A 20024-nucleotide genomic window follows, 5' to 3' on the forward strand; every position below is an offset into this window, starting at 1 on the left:
TGAATGTGGTAAATTCTGAAATACTTAAAAATGCTTATGAATTAACTATTCCACTTACATCGAAGGGGAGAGAAAAGCAATTTGCATATACTATCTATTAACATATATTTTAATACTGAAACCTAAGTAAGATAAAAGTGACAAAAGTTTTGTTTTCTCTTCTCACACAAATTTGATTCTAAGATGCAAGAGAAAAAATAAAGTAATCTTGGCGTGCTGCCCAGAATCCACCTATTACCAGATCAGTGATTTCCAACCTTTTTAGAATTTTGATATCTTTGTTGGATTTCACAGCAGATCTCTTTCCTCTCTTCCTCCTCTCAAGTGCTATATGGCACAGTGCTCGAGTGCGAGCACACACACACACACACACACATTAATTAATTCAAGTGATTAAACCTTTTTTTCACAATTTTTTCCTTGTCCAATGTAGGTGGAGCAGAATGAAAATCATTATGTTAGGACAGGTTAATCATAGTGAATCAGGTATGCATCTTGATTCACTTATGTCACTGAAATGTGACAGAGAAATATTAAGCACATGTTATAGGTTCCTCATGTACTAAGGTGAGAGAGGGGGTAGTATGATCTCTTCGTCTTGAAAGTCTTGGTGCATTATATGGCCTCCTCCAGTCTTTGTATGTTTCCCTAATTAATATGATTGGTACCAATATGTTGATGATAATGTTGTAAAACCAGATACCTCAGACTTTCTTGTGCCCATACCAGGAAGTTGGAATTTTTCCTCATGTATATAAATAGTATTGGTTCTTTGTGCTTTCATTTGGGGAAGTTCCCTTTGTGTTCGGCCCAGCCCCCTCCCCCTAGTCTTATATCAACTAGACAACTTTGTGTTATCGGTGGAGGGCAAAGAGAAAATTGACATGTGAAATACATATGAAATCCCCAGACCTCAAATTTTTTCTTTAATTTTAATATTGATTTTTTAAAAATCAATTTAAAAAATCCTTCCTCATAATAAAGAAAAAATAGTAAGCAAAACCAATTGACAATGCAGCCATGTCTGACAACAAATGGAACATTTCCCAACAGTAGTCTACTACTTGTTTACCAAAAAGAGGGAAATGTTTCATTATCATTCCTCTGGAACTAGTTGTGTCAGGCTATTGGTCTTTGTCTTGGGCCCTTTTCTCTCTTCTTGTGTTCTACTTGGTAGTCTCATTAGTTTCCTTAGATCTAATTATCATCTCTATGCTGATATAGCCTTTCCTTCCCTAACCTCTGCTGACTTCCAGTCTCGAATCTCCCAAGTGATTTTCATACATCTCAAACTGGATGTCCAGTAGGCATCTTAAATTCAACATGTCCAAAATCAAACTCTTTATCTTTCCCCCTAACCCTCTCCCCTCTTCCCTAACACTGTCAAGGGTATTACCATCCTCTCAGTCACTCCAGGCTTACAACCTAGGTATAATCCTTGATTCTTCACCATCTCTTACCCCCATATTCAATGTGTTGCTAAGGTTTATTGATTTCACCTTTGTAACATCTCTTGAATATTCCCCTTTCTCCCCTGATATGGCTACCGCTCTGGTCCAGGTTCTCATCACCTTACTCTTGGATTATTGTAATAGCTTGCTGGTTGGTGGGTCTGCCTATCTCAAGCTTCTCCTCAATTCAATCCAACCTCCATTCAATTGCCAAACTGATTTTTCTAAAGCTCAGGTCTGACCATATCACTTTCCTCCTCATTAAACTCCGTCAGCTTGTTATCACCTCCAGGATCAAATAAGAAATCCCCTGTTTGGCATTCATTATAACCTATTCTTCCTCCTCCCTCCACCTTTCCAGTCTAATTATACTTTACTCCCCACCATGTACTCTTTGGTGGTGACCCTGGTCTGTTTGCTGTTCCTGGAAGAAGACACTCCATCTCTTGGTACTGGGAATTTTCTTTGACCGTTTCCCATGCATGGTTTCTTTCAAGTCCCCACTAAAACCTCACCTTCTACAAGAAGTCTTTCCCAACACCTTTTAATTTTAAGACTGTCTCTTATTTATTTCCTTTTTATTATGATTATAGCTTCTTTGTACATATTTATTTGCTTGTTGTCTCCTTTGTAAGCTCCTTGAGGTCAAGGACTATCTTTGCCTCTTTTTTTTGTATCACCAGTATTTACCATAGTGCCTGGCACATAGTAGATGCTTAATAAATTCCTGTTGACTCAGTTTTAATCAATTTTAGCCACTTTACTATGAGCCTTTTAAAACGATTAGTCTGCTAAGCAGCAAAGTTATTTTTTTCCCATCCATTTCATCTTGTAGTAGAAATGCTAATGAGTAATGAAATATTTGAATCCAGATAGATAGAAGGTAAGGAGGACAGTACTCAAAGTGATTGAATGGTGGGGATCTTGAATAATTTTACAAGTTAAATAATCACTTCCTCAATAGTTGAGATCATTTAGGCCCATTTTTTGTTTACTTTGTCTACCTGGAACTTGGTACTTAGGATAGATTACTTTTTAGAATATGGTACTCTGAGAAGTATGTCATTTTACAGAGCAGTCAATTCTAGACGAAAAAGGTCAGTGAACTTTCAGCTGGGTTGGTTTTGTTTTATAACACTTGTATTTTGTTTTTGTTTCACATGTATGGCATAAAAATTAAACCCCTCTGCTTCTTGATGTCTTAGTGATTTCTAAAACTCATCTACTGTGATCATATCCCTTGAAATAGAATATTTTCCTTTCTTTATTTTCTGAATCTCTGCTTTATCTTTTAAACTAGAAAATAACCAAAACTTAACAAAATGAATTATCCTTAATATAAACTTTGATATAAAGTGTTGAATAAACTTAATTTAAAAGAAAACTATTTTCTTTCATGAGATTTTCCTTGCTTGAATATGTGGATCTCTAAGGGTCAAATCCAAATAAATTGCAGTCTATTTACAAACATTAATTAAGTGCCTGTTATGTTCCAGGTGCTGTGATAGGGACGGAAGTTACAAAGAAAGGCAGAAACATGATCCCTGCTGTCAAGGAGATTATATTCTATTTTAATGAGGAAGATAACATGCAAAAAAAAATTGTACATACAAGATATATATTAGATGAAATGTAATTCTGTGAGGTAAAGGACTAGCAGTAGATAGGACCAGGAAAGGCCTCTTGTCTGGAGGAGCCTTTGAAGTCTGAAGTGAAGAGAGAGAGTATTCCAGGCATGGAGTACAGTCAATGCAAATGTACCATCTTGAGAGCCAGAGTGTCATGTGTGAGGAACAGCACGTAGGCTAGTGGACCTAGTTTATAGAGTGTGGGGAGAAGAATGAAATGTAAGAAGAACGGAAAAGTAGGATGGGTCCAGGTTTTAAAACTGTCATGCAGAAGATTTTATATTTAATCCTGGAGGAAGTAGGGATGAACCACTATAGTTTATTGAGTAGGAGGGAGGTATGGTCTGATTTATGCTATAGTTCAGAAGTGTCAAACACATAGCTCACAGCACTGAGTGTGGCCTGAACCAGATTAAAGTGTAATTGGGAAATATATAACAAAATTAATAAAAAGTATAATAAAACATAGGTATTACATTTTAAAACTAAGTCAGTATGTGGCCTACAAGGATCCTTATATGTATAATTGCCCCCATTTCTATTTGAGTTTGACACCACTGCTTTAGATGATCACTTTGGCAGCTGAGTAGAGAGTAGATTGAAGTGGAGAGAGACTTCAGGCAAGCAGACCAAATAGAAGACTATTTCTATAGTCCAGATGATTAGGTCCCTTCTAAGAATGGTGACTGTGTGAATGATGAATAAGGGAAGTACATGACAAATGTTGTGAAGGTAGGAACGACAAGACTTGGCAACAGATTGAATATGTGGGTAAGAGTGAATATTTAAAGATGATCCTGAGGTTTCCAGGTGATTGAAAGGATGTGTTTACCTTTGACAGGAATGGGAAGTTGGGAAGAAAGGAGGGTTTGAGGAATAGATAATGAGCTACATTTTGGACAAGTTGAGTTTGAAATGCCTACTTGACACGTAGTTCAAGATGTCTAAGAGGCAGTTGGCAACTAGGACTGGAAATCAGTAAAGAAATTAAGGCCAGATATATAGACCTGGGCATCATTTGCATGAAGATGATCATAAAATCCATGGGAACTGATGAAATCCCAAAGGAGATAGTAGAGAGAGAAAGGAGAATAAGGCCAAAGACAGACTCTTGAGTGACTCTCTGGGTTAGTGAGCGTGACCTTGATGAAAATCCAATACAGGAGACTGAGGGAATGTCAGACAGGTAGAAGGAGAACCAGGAGAGAGCCAAGTCACAAAAACCTAGAGGGGAGAGAATGGCCAGAAAATGATTGAGAATGTCAGATGCTGCAGAGAGGTCAAGAAGGATCCGAATTGAGGAAAAAAACCATTAGAGCAATTAATCTTAAATAGTTTAATTTACATGCTATCTGGGGAGACAAGATATATATGCAGAATAAACATAATTAGAATAAATATAAATGTCAGGTAGTTAAATATAAGGTAGTTAGGGAGATAGGTTACTAACAGTTGGGGAGATTAGGAAAGTCTTGTAGAAGGTAGTGCTTGAGCTTGAAGAAAGATAAGAATTTTCTGAAGTCAAAGTGAGAAGGGAATGAATTTAGGAGGGATGATCAGAGCAAAGTCATGAAATTGGAGATAGATTATTTGTGAGGAATGAAGAAAAGGGCAATTTGGTTGGATTGTAGAATGGCAAAAGAGGCCACCTTGTATATAATGTGTAATGAGGCTGGAAAGATAGGTTGAAGATAGATTGTGAAGAGCTTTAAAAGCTAAATAAGAGTTTATGTTTTATCCTAGAGGCAATAAGGAGCCACTGGAGTTTAATGATGAAGAGAGGATGTAGTCAGATCTATACCAAAGGAAAATCACTTTAATAGCAATGTGTAGAATAAATTGGATTTGGGGAAAATGAGGCCAGAAGGTTAATTAGGAGGCTATTGTAACACCCCGGGCAAGAGATGGTAGGGGCCTGATGTAAGGTGGTGGTTGTGTGAGTAGAGTTTTATGTTACAGAGGTAGAAACTGCAAGATTTAGTAACTGTTTGGGTGTGTGGGGTGAGAATTGATGCTAAGGTAGGGAGTCAGGGTGACTGGAAGGATGGTGGTAGCTTTGACAGTAATTGGAAACTTTGGAAGAGGAATGGGTTTTGGAGGATATATAAGAAGTTCAGTTTTGGACATACTGTTTTTGAGATGTCTTTAAGACATCTGGTTTGAAATGTCCAAAATGCAGCTGGCAATGTAGCATTCAAACTTGGAAGAGAGACTCGGGTTGGATATGTGGTTATGGGAGCCATCTGCATAGATATGATAAGCCCATGAGAGCTGATGAGGTCATTGAGAGAAGTGGGCCCATAATAGAGAATTGAGAATACTGACGGGGGCATGCATGATATGGGTGATAAACTAACTAAACAGGCTAGAAGAAGAAGTGGTTGGAGAACCAGGAGGTAATAGTGTCTCGAAAACCCAGTGAAAAGAACATACTAGAGGATAAATTTGTTAACAGTGTTGAATGCAACAGAGGGCAGGAATGAAGTAGATTGTCAGACTGGGCAATTAGGAGATCATTGGTTACTTTGGAGAGAACAGTTTCACCCAGTGAGTATAAACAGCCTCTTAGGAATTTGGTTGAGAAGGGAAGTACATTCTGGTAAAAGTTTTAATGATGGGGGAGACTTGAGCATCTTGAAGTAGGGAAAATAGGGAGATAGTGAAGATTAGAAAGTGGGGAAAAAATGTAATGATCTGAGGGGGCAGTCTGGTGGAGAAGATGGGAGTGAATGAGATCAAGAGCATACATAAAGAACATGGCTTTGTCAAGGATAATGGCAAGGGACCACAGTTGGAAGTGGAAAATGCTATGAGAAGTGTTCTGGCTATGACTGAGCCCTGAATACGGTTTTAGAGAAGTCCAGAGTATTCTGTCATATTTTCTCATTGAACCGACCCTGATATTACCTGCTTCTAGTTTCCATACATGAATACTTTAGGGAAACACCTAGATGATCAGGTTTTACTTTTTTGTATTCATCTAGAAAGAAAGAATTAAACTGGGTTGAATTGAATTTTGGAGCACAGAAGGTCATTTTAAACATTAGTGATTGAACAAAAGTATTGTAGACCCACAAGTTGAGATAATGCTGTTTCCTCTAGCCTAAACATTTGTGAAGGTTGGATAGTAATAGAATGTATCATGAGATGAAGTCCATTTCATGTGGCATGAACAGAAAATTAATTTTAATGTATTGACCCCTGACTCCTTATCACTTCCCACAGTAGCTGTTCCAAACCACCTCCCTCCTCACTGCCTTTTGTCTCAGAAGAGGATTTCACCTAATACTTGCCTGGAAAGATTGAGGCTATTTGTGAGCTTCTTGAACCCTCTTTTTCCACTCTTTTAGTCCTTTTCTGTCCTAATGAATCCTTTCTTCCCTCCCTCCTGTCTTAGAGCGTGAGGTAGTCTTGCCAACACTAATCAGTACATCTGTCTCTGTTTTTGTCTCTTCTCAGATCTTGCTCCATAGTTCATCTCTTTCATACATTTTCAGTCTTCTTCTTGATGAGTCCCTTCCCCTTTGCCTATTAGCCCACTCAGATTTCCTGTATCCAAAAAAAAATCCTTCTCTTGTGTTTGCTGTTGTCTTCTCTCTTTTCTCCTTAATTTGCTGAACTTCTAGGAAGAGTAGTTAATATTTCTTTGTAACTAACTCACTTTTTAGCTCATTGCGATCTGGCTTCTGTTTCCGTTACTCCACTGAAACCACTCTTTCCATGGTCACCAAATCCAATGGTCTTTAAAATTCTCAGTCTCTTTGAGCTTTCTGCTGCATTTGAAGTTTGATTTTTTTTCTTCTTCCTCAGCTTACACATAGCCCTGTTCTGGTTTTCCTACTTGTCTGATGGATACTTTTCAGACATCTTTACCAATTCCTCTTTACATATCCAAAATTTGGGCATCTTCCAAGACCCAGTCCTCCTCTGTTCTCTCTCTGCATCCTCCCTTGGTGATCTCATGCACTTTAATGGCTTTATTTATCACCTATCTACATTTGAGCTTCAAATCTATAACTATCACCCCAAACTCTTAGTTCCTGTGTTAATTGCTTGCTATGGATATTTCTATCTAGATTCCCTTTCGAGACCTTAAGTATAAGAAATCTGAAAGTGAACTCATTATTTCATTAAGTGAATTATCATTATCATTATCTCAGCAAGGCACCCTGAGGGAGAATCAGGAGGCAGCGTGTGCCGGACAAGTCAAACCACTGTTACTACTTTGACCATCATTTCCTCTTAGACCCTAATGGAGACAGCCCAGGACCCTGATTCTAACAGCAGGAATTGGTACCAGACCTGCTTTCAGACCAGCCCCAAAAGCTATTATTGAGAGGAGAAATCAGTGTGGAGAGGGGGCCCACCTTTCTTATCACCACCAGTGACAACTGCTAACTGACTGCCATGGCAGTCAGGCACATGAGGTATGGGACTGGCAGCATCTCCCAGGCCACCAGCTTTGCTTCTAGTCTGGCCCTCACAGACATCATCCAGGAAAGCAGCTCCTGTGGAGAACTCCATCCTGCCAGCCTAGCTGAAGTAGGAGACAACTTTTTTTTTTTTTAAGTGAGGCAATCAGGGTGAAGTGACTTGCCCAAGATCACACACCTAGTACGTGTCAAGTGTTTGGTCTGAGGCTGGATTTGAACTCAGGTCCTTCTGACTTCAGGGCCTGTGCTCTATCCGGTGCCACCTACCTGCCCCAGGAGACAACTTTTTGAGGGACAGATAGCAGGCAACATGTGAGGGAAGTTGTACCATTACCACCCAAACCACCATTTCCCCTGAGACCCTGGTGGAAATAGCAGGACACTGAAGCCAAGAGGTTTAGGAATAGCTATGCTTCCAGCACTAATCTAGGGAAATAGCCCTTATGGAGAAGCAGCCTGGCAGTTGTGTCTGTATATCTTACAGTTTCCTACTGAAGATGCAGGCAAGAAAGTTCTTGCCACCCAAGTCCTTGCCACTGTCAAATGGTTCAGCATCAGAAATTTATATGCTCTCATCAGTGGAAATGATGTTAAAGAAGAAGCATTACCATCTACTTTGTCACTGCATTCTAAGCACCGTAGGAACTTTTCATCTATCTTAAAAATGAAACCTTCTATCTGTGCTGAATATGAGCTTCCTGAGATCAGGGACTGTCTTTCTTTTCTTTTTGTGTCCCCAGTGCTTATCACAGTACTTTGCACATTATGCTTAGTAAATGGTCATTCATTCATTCCCCTTTTGCCCTCTTTGAACTTGCCCTTCCTCCTAACTTCTACATTGTTGTTGATTATGCCTCCTAGTTAAATAGGCTTAAAACCTTCTGATTGTCTTTTTTTTTTCCAGCCAATTATTATTTTGACCTTCACAGTATCTATTCATCTATGCCCTCCTATTATGCATTCCCACTCCCACTACTCTGATTAAGGTGCTCCCTATTTTTGGCCTTCCTTCTTTCTGCAGATGCATATTTCACACTATTACCGAAGTAGTCTGCCTTAGTATGCAGATTTAATGTTACTACCCTGCTCAAATTGATTCAGTGGCTCCCTATTGCCCCTGGGTTACAATATAAATTGCTTCTCCTGATATCCAATGCACTGCACAGTCTGACTAGTCAGTCAGTTATCATTTCTCATTCTCATTCTGTGCTGTCCTCCCTCAATGCATTTGTGCATATCTTCCCTAATTCTCAGAGCAGACTCTCCAGGTCTCTGATTGTTGAAAGCCTATTCTTTTTTTCCGTCTCACGTACCACATGAAGTCTTCTCTGGTCCCCAGCTAGAAGTGATCCTTTTCTCCCTAATATATTATCCCTTTCTATTTGACCTCTTTTGTGTACTTATTTCATCCAATTTTGTATCGTAATTATTTGTATGTAAGTCTTATCCCCTACATAGATTTAGATTTAAGCACCTTGAGGCAGGGACTATGTAGTTTTTTATCTTTATATCCCCAATGTCCTTAATAAATGCTTATTGAATTGAAAAGTATTTTAAGGATTTAATTTCAGTTAAATTTAATTCATAAGTAACTATTTATATCTGCTATGTGCCAGGCTCTGTGCTGAGTACTGGGGACACAAATAAGAAACAGAGACATTCCCTTCCCTCCAGGAGTTCACAATCCAGTGAGGGAAAGACAGCATACAAAAGGAAGCTAAGAAGAGGAAGGGGGCACCTGAAGGAATACCTGGCACAGGGGCGTAGTGTTACCCAGAGTTAAAGCCAAGCAGAGCTGCTGATAGAAAGTGGAGTTTGCTGTACATGGTACTTAACTGGAAAATGGACCTAATTATAGACATTATGCCCTTGTTTTGTTTTGTCCTTCATTTTCTAAGAGGACCAGTGCCATCATGGGTGAAGTCTTGACTTGTGAGCGAATTGTATTTAAGTGAGGCAGAATTACACAAAGTCATCAGTCTTGCTCTCTCTTCCTGAGTCGTTAAAGTCCGGTGGGAAGACAAAATCAAGACTACTGGTTATGGCCTAGGATGCAGTAGATGACCTTGGAAAATGAACTTAATTGTAGACATTATGCCATTGATGTGAAATGTAGAGAAACAAAGTCGCATATTGATTAACAAAGCATGTAAAAGTTAGAAATGGGTTTGCCTTTTTTTGAAATGCTAGGTAGACTTTAAAACAAAGGCAACCACACATAGTAACAGATCCTGTAAAGGTTAACTTAGTCATTGGTCTTAATAGAAACATGGCACATAAAGATAGACACTCCTATGGTGGAATTCTTTTAAAACACAAAACATACTATGTATATGCAAAAAGTACTATTCTAATTTTCCAAGCTGTCAGTTCCCTTTCCATTGTATGTGGATCCTTATTCCCTACGGTGTCTTTCCTGTCCAACCACTATTGCATTTTCCTTCTTCCCCACACAGGAGTTAAAAGTTTGTTAGATTGTTGCCACTGTTTTTAAGCCGGAGAAAGAGACCGACGCACTTGCGGTGATTTTTGCTGTGAAGAAGTCTTTTATGTTCCTAGATGACAAAGAAGAGCTAACATATAAACCTAGAAAATCTTCTTCTTATCTTCTGCAGCTTTGGATTTGGGGAAGACCAGTATCCAAACCCTTTTCCTCAGCTATAGCTTTCGTTAAAAAATTAATACTTATTTTTCCATTCATGTGAATTTGAAAGTTTTATCTCTGCTTCTTTGCATAGTTCTTACCTTATTTTAAGAGGAGAACGATGATGAGTGGAACTAAGTGGGAAGGGCAGGGAGGAAAATGAATATAACTGATTATAACTGTGTTAATTGTTCCATTTCTACCTTAATTGATCATAGATACAAGGAGGGAAGACATAGAGTAGATTGGTATAGCATTAATAATAAGCCCCAGGACTTCTTTGAATTTCTTATCTATAGGACTCTCAAGCCGTACTCATTGGCCATTTTGGTTTTGACTCATTAGTTACTGGGTTTTGTTGATGGCATAAGTTTTGTTAGCCAAATTTGGTCCCCCCTCTTTTTCCTCTCCTTTTATTTTTTTGGCTGCATTTTCAGACTTGGTTTTTTTGACTTCTCAGTTTATCAGGATTGTGTTTTTGAAGTGTTTGTCTTTGGGAGATTTACTGTTAAACATTCATTCATTTAAACTTTTAAAAATTATATATAATATTCTATTTCCAAATAGAGGCTTTTAAGACAGGAGAAGAGAAAGAACATTTCTTACATATTGGTTCATTCTGATTAGTCAAAACAGCATTATAATTATGAAATAGAAGTATAATGAAGATAGTCTCCCTACTCGTGAGGAAGTGATTGCTGCTTCTGTTCTCTTCTGAAATTCAACAGTTATCAGAACTGTGCTGATATTTAATTTTGTAGAACACTGCTTTCGTTTTTTATCTGCCAAATTTTTTGGTAACTGATGGATAATTTATATGTTTTTGATTTGTGTTTTTTGCAGAGGCAGTTAAGTCTAGTAGAATATCAGACTGGGAATACTAGACTGCCCCACTGCCATTCACTCCATTTATCTGTATCCCTTTCTGAGCTAATACTGAGAAATGGTAAGTGTATTCAAATTCAATAAATATTTGTACTAGGTTCCATACTAGGTAGTATTTCTTGCATTATAGTAACTATTTTTATATGTTTTTGCTAGAATGAATTGTGGGAAGAGTTAGAAGGAGTGAACTTGAGAATCATTCATATAGAGGTATTGAACTTTAAATCGAAAACAGATGATGAAACCAACACAGACCAAGGGTAACTCCCTACCCTTTGTAAAGATAGGAAAAAAGCATTGTTAAGATCAAGGGACAAATTGCTAAGAGCCCACACAGAGTGGCAAGGTACCTAGGAAACCAAGTTATGTATTTAGAGAAGATAGTGGTACATGGTGTTGAGTATGGTAGAAGGGTTTAAGACAAAAAAGAAAATGTTGGCCATGGTTTTCTGGATATTTATAAAACCTGTAAGAGAGCAGTTTCTGTGAAGTAGTTAATATAGGAACCATCTTTACCATTGTAGAGAATTAGAAGATTTTATTGAAACTTCTCTCCCTGGGAGCTACATATAAATAAACACAAATTTTAAAATTCATTGGCAGCTGTCCATTGACAATTCATAAGTAACTTGGGACATTTTTCAGGTTAGGTAAGTAGGAGCCCTGCTCTTTTTTCTGTATCTAGGTTCTCAAAAATCTCTGTTGCCTTTTCACTACCAATGTAATGAACCAATTAATGAACTCAGGTGAAAATCGGCAAACTTCAGGTTTTTTCTTGGTGTCAGAAGGCAACATTGGTGATTAGAATATGTTTCTCTGAATTTATTGCTTCCTACTTTGTAATTTTCCTGTTAAGGTTGCTCTAATTTTAAGTCTCCTCTTTCTTAATGTAAATTTAGGCTTAACACATCAAATAATATATCATGATAGGCTGAGTTGCCAAGGCACAGTGATGTTATCAGGGAAATAACAAAGGGAGAAGTGACCAGAAAGTCCCAAGGGGACATTTTGTCTATAAATCTGATAAATTGAGTAAGTCATAGTCTCCCTGTCTTTCTTACTCAATCTGCACATAAACTTACTGTTTTCTGATTTATATGTTGTTTTGTGTTATAGTCTTAGTCTTTGATTATTTAAGAAGAAAATTCAAAGAATATAGGTGTATATGTATGTAAAAGCAGGAAAAAAAATTTCAAATTAAATTAATTTCTTATAATGTTTTAATGTCTTTGAGATTAAACTTCTAACATTTCTAAGTTCCTCCAGGATCAGTGTAATAAGATATTATTTCTGATCCCACATACATATGAAGCAAAACTGTGTCATTTCCCAATGTAACTATGCAGAAAACACAGCATATAGTAGCACTGTGATTAAACTACAGTTTTCCTGCACTCACATTAGTATTTGTTTTGATTCCTGCTTGTTTTAATTAGTAGAGTTATAATGAAGTTCATTTTTTACTTATAATTTAAGGAATGAGGACCAGGAGTTATATAAAATTCTAGTTGTGATTAGAAGCTTTTTGAGTTAAGGTGGGAGGTATTGATGTTTCAGGTAGCAGCAGGTGAGCATACTGCTAAAGTTGCCATAATTGGAACAAGACTCTTCTGAGTTGCCATCTGTTCAAGAGCTGTTCAGAAATCAACAGTGTTTTTTGAGTAGTGTAGAATTATTCTATTTATGTTGAAATATTTAAGAATTAGTAATGGCAGGACAGAGCTGGTCAGGCATTAATAGCTTGGGGAAAATTAGTATGTTTTGAAGGGAAAATTACTAATTGTTTATAAATGCCTATTTCAGCAGACAGACAGGATCAAAACTATACCTTCTCTCTCTGGACACCCAGATGGTTACCCAGTTAGCTACAGTTCTGTATTTGTCAGGCATGGCAACTGAACATTATTTGTGACTGTTACGTATGATATTGTGTCGAGGCTAGAGAGGCAGAATAGTATAGTGGACAGAAAGTTGGATTTTATCAAGAAGGACCCATTTTAAATTTTGCCTCAGACACATATTAGCTGTGTGACCTTAGGCAAATAACTTAACCTCAAGAAACCTCAGCTTCCTGCTCTGTAAGTGGGAATATTAATAGCATTTACTTCAAAGGGTTGTGAGGATCAGATGAGATTATGTATCTCATCTGATGTATGTATGTATGTAAAGCTTCATGCAAACCTCAAAGTAATAGCTGTTGTTATTGTTACAGATGTTGACTCTTTCATTATATAATACACACATACAAGCACACATATACATATATCATATAGCATTATCATCACTGTTAGCTTATTCTTACCTTTTTTGATGGGGTTTAGATAGATACAGTCTTGAGGACAATTTGCTATCCAGCTATCATCCCTATAGTTTACTGTTCTGAGAACCATTGTTTAGTTGCCTAACATGACTCTTTTTTGGGAAAGAATAAGAGTATTGGAATCTAACTCCATTTTCTCTAGACTCATGTTTGTGACAACTTGAGTAGGTGACAGGAAACATGTATCTTGTCCCATTTGGTTTTCATTCTTCTAGGTCTCTATATTTTGGAAGTTTTTTATTCCGTAGTTTTTGGAGATTGAGAATTTGGTATAGTGATATCCATTAGAGATGTTCTTACGTTTTTATGGCTTATTGTTTCATCTGAGTGATTTGGGACTGTAACGGTTATGTCTTTAATGGTACTCTACTTCTAATACAATTTATTTTCTAAATTCTCAAGAGCATTGTGAGGTTTTTGTTTGTAGTATGGAAATTTGTTTTCTGTTCCTTTATAAAAGGATAGTGAGCTTCTGTTATATAATTCTAGCCACTTGATTATGTCTTTCTAAATATGTAATAGATGTTAAATTTTTATTATCTGCAGTTATATATTCCAGTTTCTACCACTTCATTGCGTAATTCTACATCAGCTAGTAAGTCTAAGTTTTTAAGGATAACCTTTTTGTAATTTCTGGCCATAATAACCTGATCCTGAATAACTATTATCAATGTCTCTGTTTTCCATAAACAACTCTGCATTACTCAGCCGTTTGTTCTATACCTCTTTGTCAGCGTATTGTTGGTTGAGTTCATGTGAATGATACCAATGGAGGGCCTTTTTTTTTAATTAAAAAAATTATTAAAAATTTTTTTCCCAATTACATGTAAAGACAATTAACATTCATTTAAAAAAATTTTAAGTTCCAATTTTTTTCTCCCCTTCCTTCATCTCCCCCCTCCCTATGATGGTAAGCAGTTTGACATAGGTTATATGTGTGCAATCATGTAAAACATATTTCCATATTAGTCATGCTGTGAAAGAAGAAACAGACCAAAGGCACAAGCCATGAAAAAAAGAAAGAAAGTGAAAAATAGTATGCTTCAATCTTCATTCAGACTCCATCAGTTCTTTTTCTGAATGTGGATAGCATTTTTCATCATAAGTCTTGTGGAATTGTCTTGAATCATTGTATTGCAGAGAGTAGTTCTCATTCATAGTTGATCATTGTGCAGTACTGCTGTTACTCTGTGCAGTGTTCTCCTGGTTCTGTGTACTTCACTTTGCATCAGTTTGTGTAAGTCTTTCCAGATTTTCTGAAATCAGTCTGTTCATCATTTCTTGTGACACAGTAGTATTCCATCACAATTATATACCATAACTTTGTTTAGCCATTCCCCAACTGATGAGCATACCCTCAATTTCCAATTTTTTGCTGCACCAAAAAGAATTGCTTGAAATATTTTTGTAAAAATAGGTCCTTTTCCTTTTTTTTTAAAATCTCTTTGGGATACAGACCTAGTGAGTGGTATAGTTGGATCAAAGGGTATGTACAGTTTGATTGCCCTTTGGGCACAGTTACAAATTGCTCTCCAGAATGGTTGGATCAGTTTACAACTTAAATAGAGGACTTTTTGATTACAATTAAGCTTTTTTTTTAATACATAAAATAATTTAATACTGATTTTTTTAAATACATAAAATAATTTTATCATGAACTTTATATAACAAAAGTATGAATTTTTACAAGTATGGAAAATACTTTTACATACAAATAGCTAATCCATCAAGCATGTCTTAAATGCCTAGTTGGTGCAAAGTGGTGTACTAGGCACTGGGAATCTGAGGAAAAAGTGGAAAATGTATATTCTACTGGAGGATTATAGCATGTAAAGTGATAAATATATATATTTTCATTTGAGGCGGAGGCGTTGAACTCTAATAATTAAGGGGATGAAGAAAGTCTTTTCATTAGTAGATGGAACATGAACTGTAGCTTGAAGGAATCTGGGGATTCTAAGATGTGGAGGTCAGGAGGGAGTTTATTCTTGGGTGGGAAGACTTGTGCAAAGGCATCGAAGCAAAGATGGAAAGTTGTGCCTGGGAAATCATAGGTAGAACAGTTGGGCTAGAATGTAGAGTTTATTGAGGGCAGTGATGTTGCTTGCCTAGAGAGACAGGCTGGAGACAGATTGAGAAGGGTTTTAAATAGGTTAACTTATATGTAATAAATAGTTTACTAGCTGTTCTCTTTGTAGCCCTTCTGATCTTGTCAGTTATTCATCTATATACACACATACGTGTGTGTGTGTAAATATATATATATACACACATATACATATATAGTGTATATATGTGTGTGTATATACATGTATATGTACATATGTATACACGCACACACGCTTACATTTCCCTTGATTGTTGTGTGCATTTGCAACAAAATGTACCCTAGATTTGAGAGGAATGCTTTTATCTACTTTTTTTTATTATATCATCTTTGTGAATGCTTTTGCTAAAATCTAATAATGTTTACTGGTGCTCTCTTTCTCTCACATACACACACATGAATGTGTATATGTCTTTACATGTTTCAGTGGTATAGTCATGATCAGTGTGTGTACTATTTTTTGAGTTTGGCTTTTTAAAATTTTCAGTTATTTTGCATATCTATATTTCTTTCTATTCCTCATAGTTCTCATTCTTGGTGATACTGTATTCCCTTATTTTTATATACCAGTTTTTTCAGTGATTCCCTGTTTTTCAGTTTCTCACTATTCTTTTCATTAGTGAAATTGGTGAAAATGAGTCTGAATTGATTTTCAATAGGAGAGTTAATACTCTTGGTTTGAAATCAGCTTTGATTTTTCTTTTGCATTTTTTGACAATATTTTTCTAGAATTGCAAAGGACTTGATCTTTGAAATCCCAGGAACTAATCACAGAGAAGGGGCTCATAATGACATATCAAATTAAGTGTAAAAATGGAGCTGTTACTGGTGTTTCTGTAAAGAGTGAACAAATCCTTTGATTCACAAGGGAACAGTGTTATTGGGTGGAAATGCTCCTAGGCATGCACCTAGGGACATTTAAAAGTCATAGTTCAGTCTGAATCAGTAGAGGCAGGAGCCTGACATTGGGGAAGCATTAAGTTTTTTACCTCTTGGCAGGAGAAGGAATTTTCTTTGTCTTCTTTGCCCATCAACCATGGTCTCAACAGACTCACCCAGAAAAAAGACACTGCATGTATCAGTTGCACTGTCAGTTCTAGAGTTTGGGGCACAGCGGAGGGAGCAGAGACATTCCAGAAAGCAGATGCAGAGAATCAGTCACTTGAAGTAGAAAACAGCTTCAAGAGTATGACCTTTAATGAAATGGAATACTATTGTTCTATAAAAAATGATGAGCAGATGGATTTTAGAAAAACCTGGAAAGATTTACATGAACTAATGCTGATTGAAGTGAGCAGAACCAGAACATCATCCACAGTAACAGCAACATGGTTCAGTGACCAACTTTGATAGACTTGGCTCTTTTCAGCGATACAATGATCTAAGACAATTTCAAAAGACTCATGCTGGAAAATGCTATCCATATCCAGAGAAAGAACTATGGAGTCTGAATACTGATCAAAGCATACTGTTTTCTTTTTTTTCCCTTTCTCTCTCATGGCTTTTCCCTTTTGTTCTGATTCTTTTTTCACAACATGACTAATGTGGAAATATGTTTAATATGATGCACAGCCTGTATCAGATAGCTTGTCATCGATGGGAGAGGGGGAGAGAGAAAAAATTTGGAACTCAAAATCTTTTAAAAGTAAATGTTGAAAGCTACCTTTCCATGTAATTGTAAACAATAAAATATTAAGTGGGAAAAAAAAGAGTATGATCTTTAGAAGAGAAGGGAGTCAGCTATAGGCTGAAGAGGGAACTAGCCTTGGAAATCCAGAGTTGAGCTGTAGAGAAGACTATACAGAGAGAGAAATGACATTAAGGCCCTTGTAGCTCCAGATTTGTGAGTTGCCTTGACTTTATGTATTACCTTTTTGTATTCTCGTTGTACTCTAAATTTGTGCCTATACTTCCCATGTATGCAGTGTGTATTTGATATCTCAAGTTTAGGGGAGGAATAGGATAGCTTTTTGCTACTGTTTTTTTTTTTAATTTTTAATTATTTTTTTGGGGGGGGGTTAGGCAGTGGGGTTAAGTGACTTGCCCAGGGTCACACAGCTAGTAAGTGTTATATGTCTGAGGCCAGATTTGAACTCAGGTCCTCTTGAATCCAGGGCTGGAGCTCTATCCACTGTGGCACCTAGCTGCCCCTAATTTTTAATTAATTTATTTTGAATTATCAACAATCACTTCCGTAAGCTTTTGAGTTTTAAATTTTTCTCCCCCTCTCTCCCGACCTCCCTCCCTAAGACAGCACACAGTCTGATACAGGCTGTACATATACATTCCTATTAAACATATTTTCACATTAGTGATGTTGTAAGGAAGAATTAGAACCAATAGGAGGAACCACCAGAAAGAGAAAACAAAACACAACAGAAGAAAAAAATTAGCAAATAGTATGCTTCTATCTGCATTAAAACTCCATAGTTTTTTCTTCTTTGTGGATAGCATTTTCCATCATGAGGCCCTTGGAGATGTCTTAGATCCTTGTATTGCTGAGAAGGGTTAAGTTTATCAATATTACCCAATCATCACACAACATGGCTGTTATTGTGTACAATGTTCTCCTGGTTCTGCTCACTTCACTCAGCATTAGACCATACAGATCTTTCCAGGTTTTTCTGAAATCAGCCTGTTTATCATTTCTTTATTTTTAAAAAATTTTTTTAAATTTTAATTTATTTTTACTTATTTTTTATTTTTAAATTTTTATTTATTTTGATTTATCAATAATCACTTCCATTTGCTTTTGAGTTTAAAAATTTTTTCCCCCTTCTTCTCCACCACCCTCCCCAAGATGGCGCACAATCTGATATAGGTGATACATATACATTCCTATTAAACATATTTTCACATTAGTGATGTTGTAAGTAAAAATTAAAACCAATAGAAGGAACCACCAGAAAGAGCAAACAAAATTGAACAGAAGAGAAAAAAAATAGCAAATAGTATGCTCTGATCTGCATTCAAATTCCATAGTTCTTTCTTTGGGTGTGGATAGCATTTTCTATCATGAGGCCTTTGGAGATGTCTTAGATCCTGGTATTGCTGGGAAGGGTTAAGTTTATCAATATTAGTCATTGCACAGCATGGCTGTTATTGTGTACAACATTCTCTTGGTTCTGCTCACTTCACTCAGCATCAGACCATACAAGTCTTTCCAGGTTTTTCTGAAGTCAGTCTGTTTATCATTTCTTATAGCACAATAGTATTCCCTTACATTCATATACTGCAACTTGTTCAGCCGTTCCCCAATTAATGGGCATCCTCTCAGTTTCCAATTCTTTGCCACCACAAAAAGAGCTGCTATAAATATTTTTGTATATGTGGGACCTTTTCCCATTTGTATGATCTCTTTGGGATACATACAGCCCGAGAAGTGGTATACACATTTTTATAGCCCTTTGGACATAGTTCCACATTGCTCTCCAAAATGGTTGGATCATTTCACAACTCCACCAACAATGCATTAATGTTCCAATTTTCCCACATCTTCTCCAACATTTATCATTTTCCTGCTTTGTCACGTTGGCCAATCTGATAGGTGTGATGTGATACGTCAGAGTTGTTTTGATTTGCATTTCTCTAATCGATAGTGATTTAGAGCATTTTTTCATATGACTTTTGATAGCTTTCATTTCTTCATCTGAGAACTTTTGCTACTGCTTTTTACTATGCTTTCTTAGTAAATATTTTTGCTAAGAGCTAATTATGTCTGCCGGCTGAATGTTAGTGAGAAACATACTGGATGGGGCTTGGGCCTGAAGAATACTATAAAGCCTGTGAGGTAGCTGCCTTCAGGGGACCTAACCCTTGAGTATGAGTGCCAAGTTGGGAGGGAGCCAGATTGGTTGCTGCAGAACCATCATTTAACCTTAAGAATTGAAAGGGTTAGTCATGCACGAATATTGCTCTTGTATAACATCCTTGTGAGCGATTATCTAGCCTTAGATTGAACACTTCGTGAGTGTGTTTAACCAGCAGAAAAGTTCAGTCTTTGTATCTTTTTGTCCCATGTTCAGAACAAAGATGTGTTTGACAGAGAACCGTTCACAATAATAAATTTGTTGGTTCCTTCTGCCTTGTTCTTTCAACAGTCAGTGAAAGTAGGCATCATAAAAGGAATCTGTCTGTTTGTGGTAGGAGTTAGACCAGAGGTCTCATAGTCACTGCTCTCAAGAGTAGCCTAACCTAGATTAAAATGTAATTTGGAAATATTTAACAAAATAAATAAAAATTCAAGAAAACATAGAGAATATTACATTTTAAAACTAAGACAGTATATAGTCTGCAGTGACCTTCTGGATGGTTTAGTGGCCCCTGTTTCTATTTGAGTTTGACACCAAACTCAAATTGATTTAGACTGTTGTGGCCCAGTGGAAGAGAATTGTAGCTGTGATAGAGAAATGCAGGAGCCTAAGGGCCAACATTCTTTTCGGATCAAAAAATGTGAATAAGAAGTTGTTGGAAAGATTATAGGATTACTTTTTTCTCCCCATTTGAATTTCTTGTTTAGTAATATACTATTCCCTCCTTGAACTCAGAAATTGTCC

General features: G+C 36.8%; 1 protein-coding gene across 3 annotated transcripts in view; it reads left to right on the forward strand.

The window, feature by feature from the left end:
- Positions 1-20024, forward strand: part of LOC114031496 (tubby-related protein 4) — a 266210-nt gene that overhangs the window by 8445 nt on the left and 237741 nt on the right. For 2 of the 3 annotated variants that reach the window (XM_027846592.1, XM_027846594.1), the window contains exon 2: positions 11000-11102. The exons of the other annotated variant lie outside the window; for it this stretch is intronic. The gene's annotated coding sequence lies outside the window, so the exon portion shown is untranslated. The remainder of the gene's footprint in view (positions 1-10999; positions 11103-20024) is intronic. 3 annotated transcript variants of the gene reach the window in all.

This window comes from Vombatus ursinus, unplaced genomic scaffold, assembly GCF_900497805.2.
Source record: "Vombatus ursinus unplaced genomic scaffold, bare-nosed wombat genome assembly UNPS02015175.1, whole genome shotgun sequence".
Classification (NCBI taxonomy): domain Eukaryota; kingdom Metazoa; phylum Chordata; class Mammalia; order Diprotodontia; family Vombatidae; genus Vombatus; species Vombatus ursinus.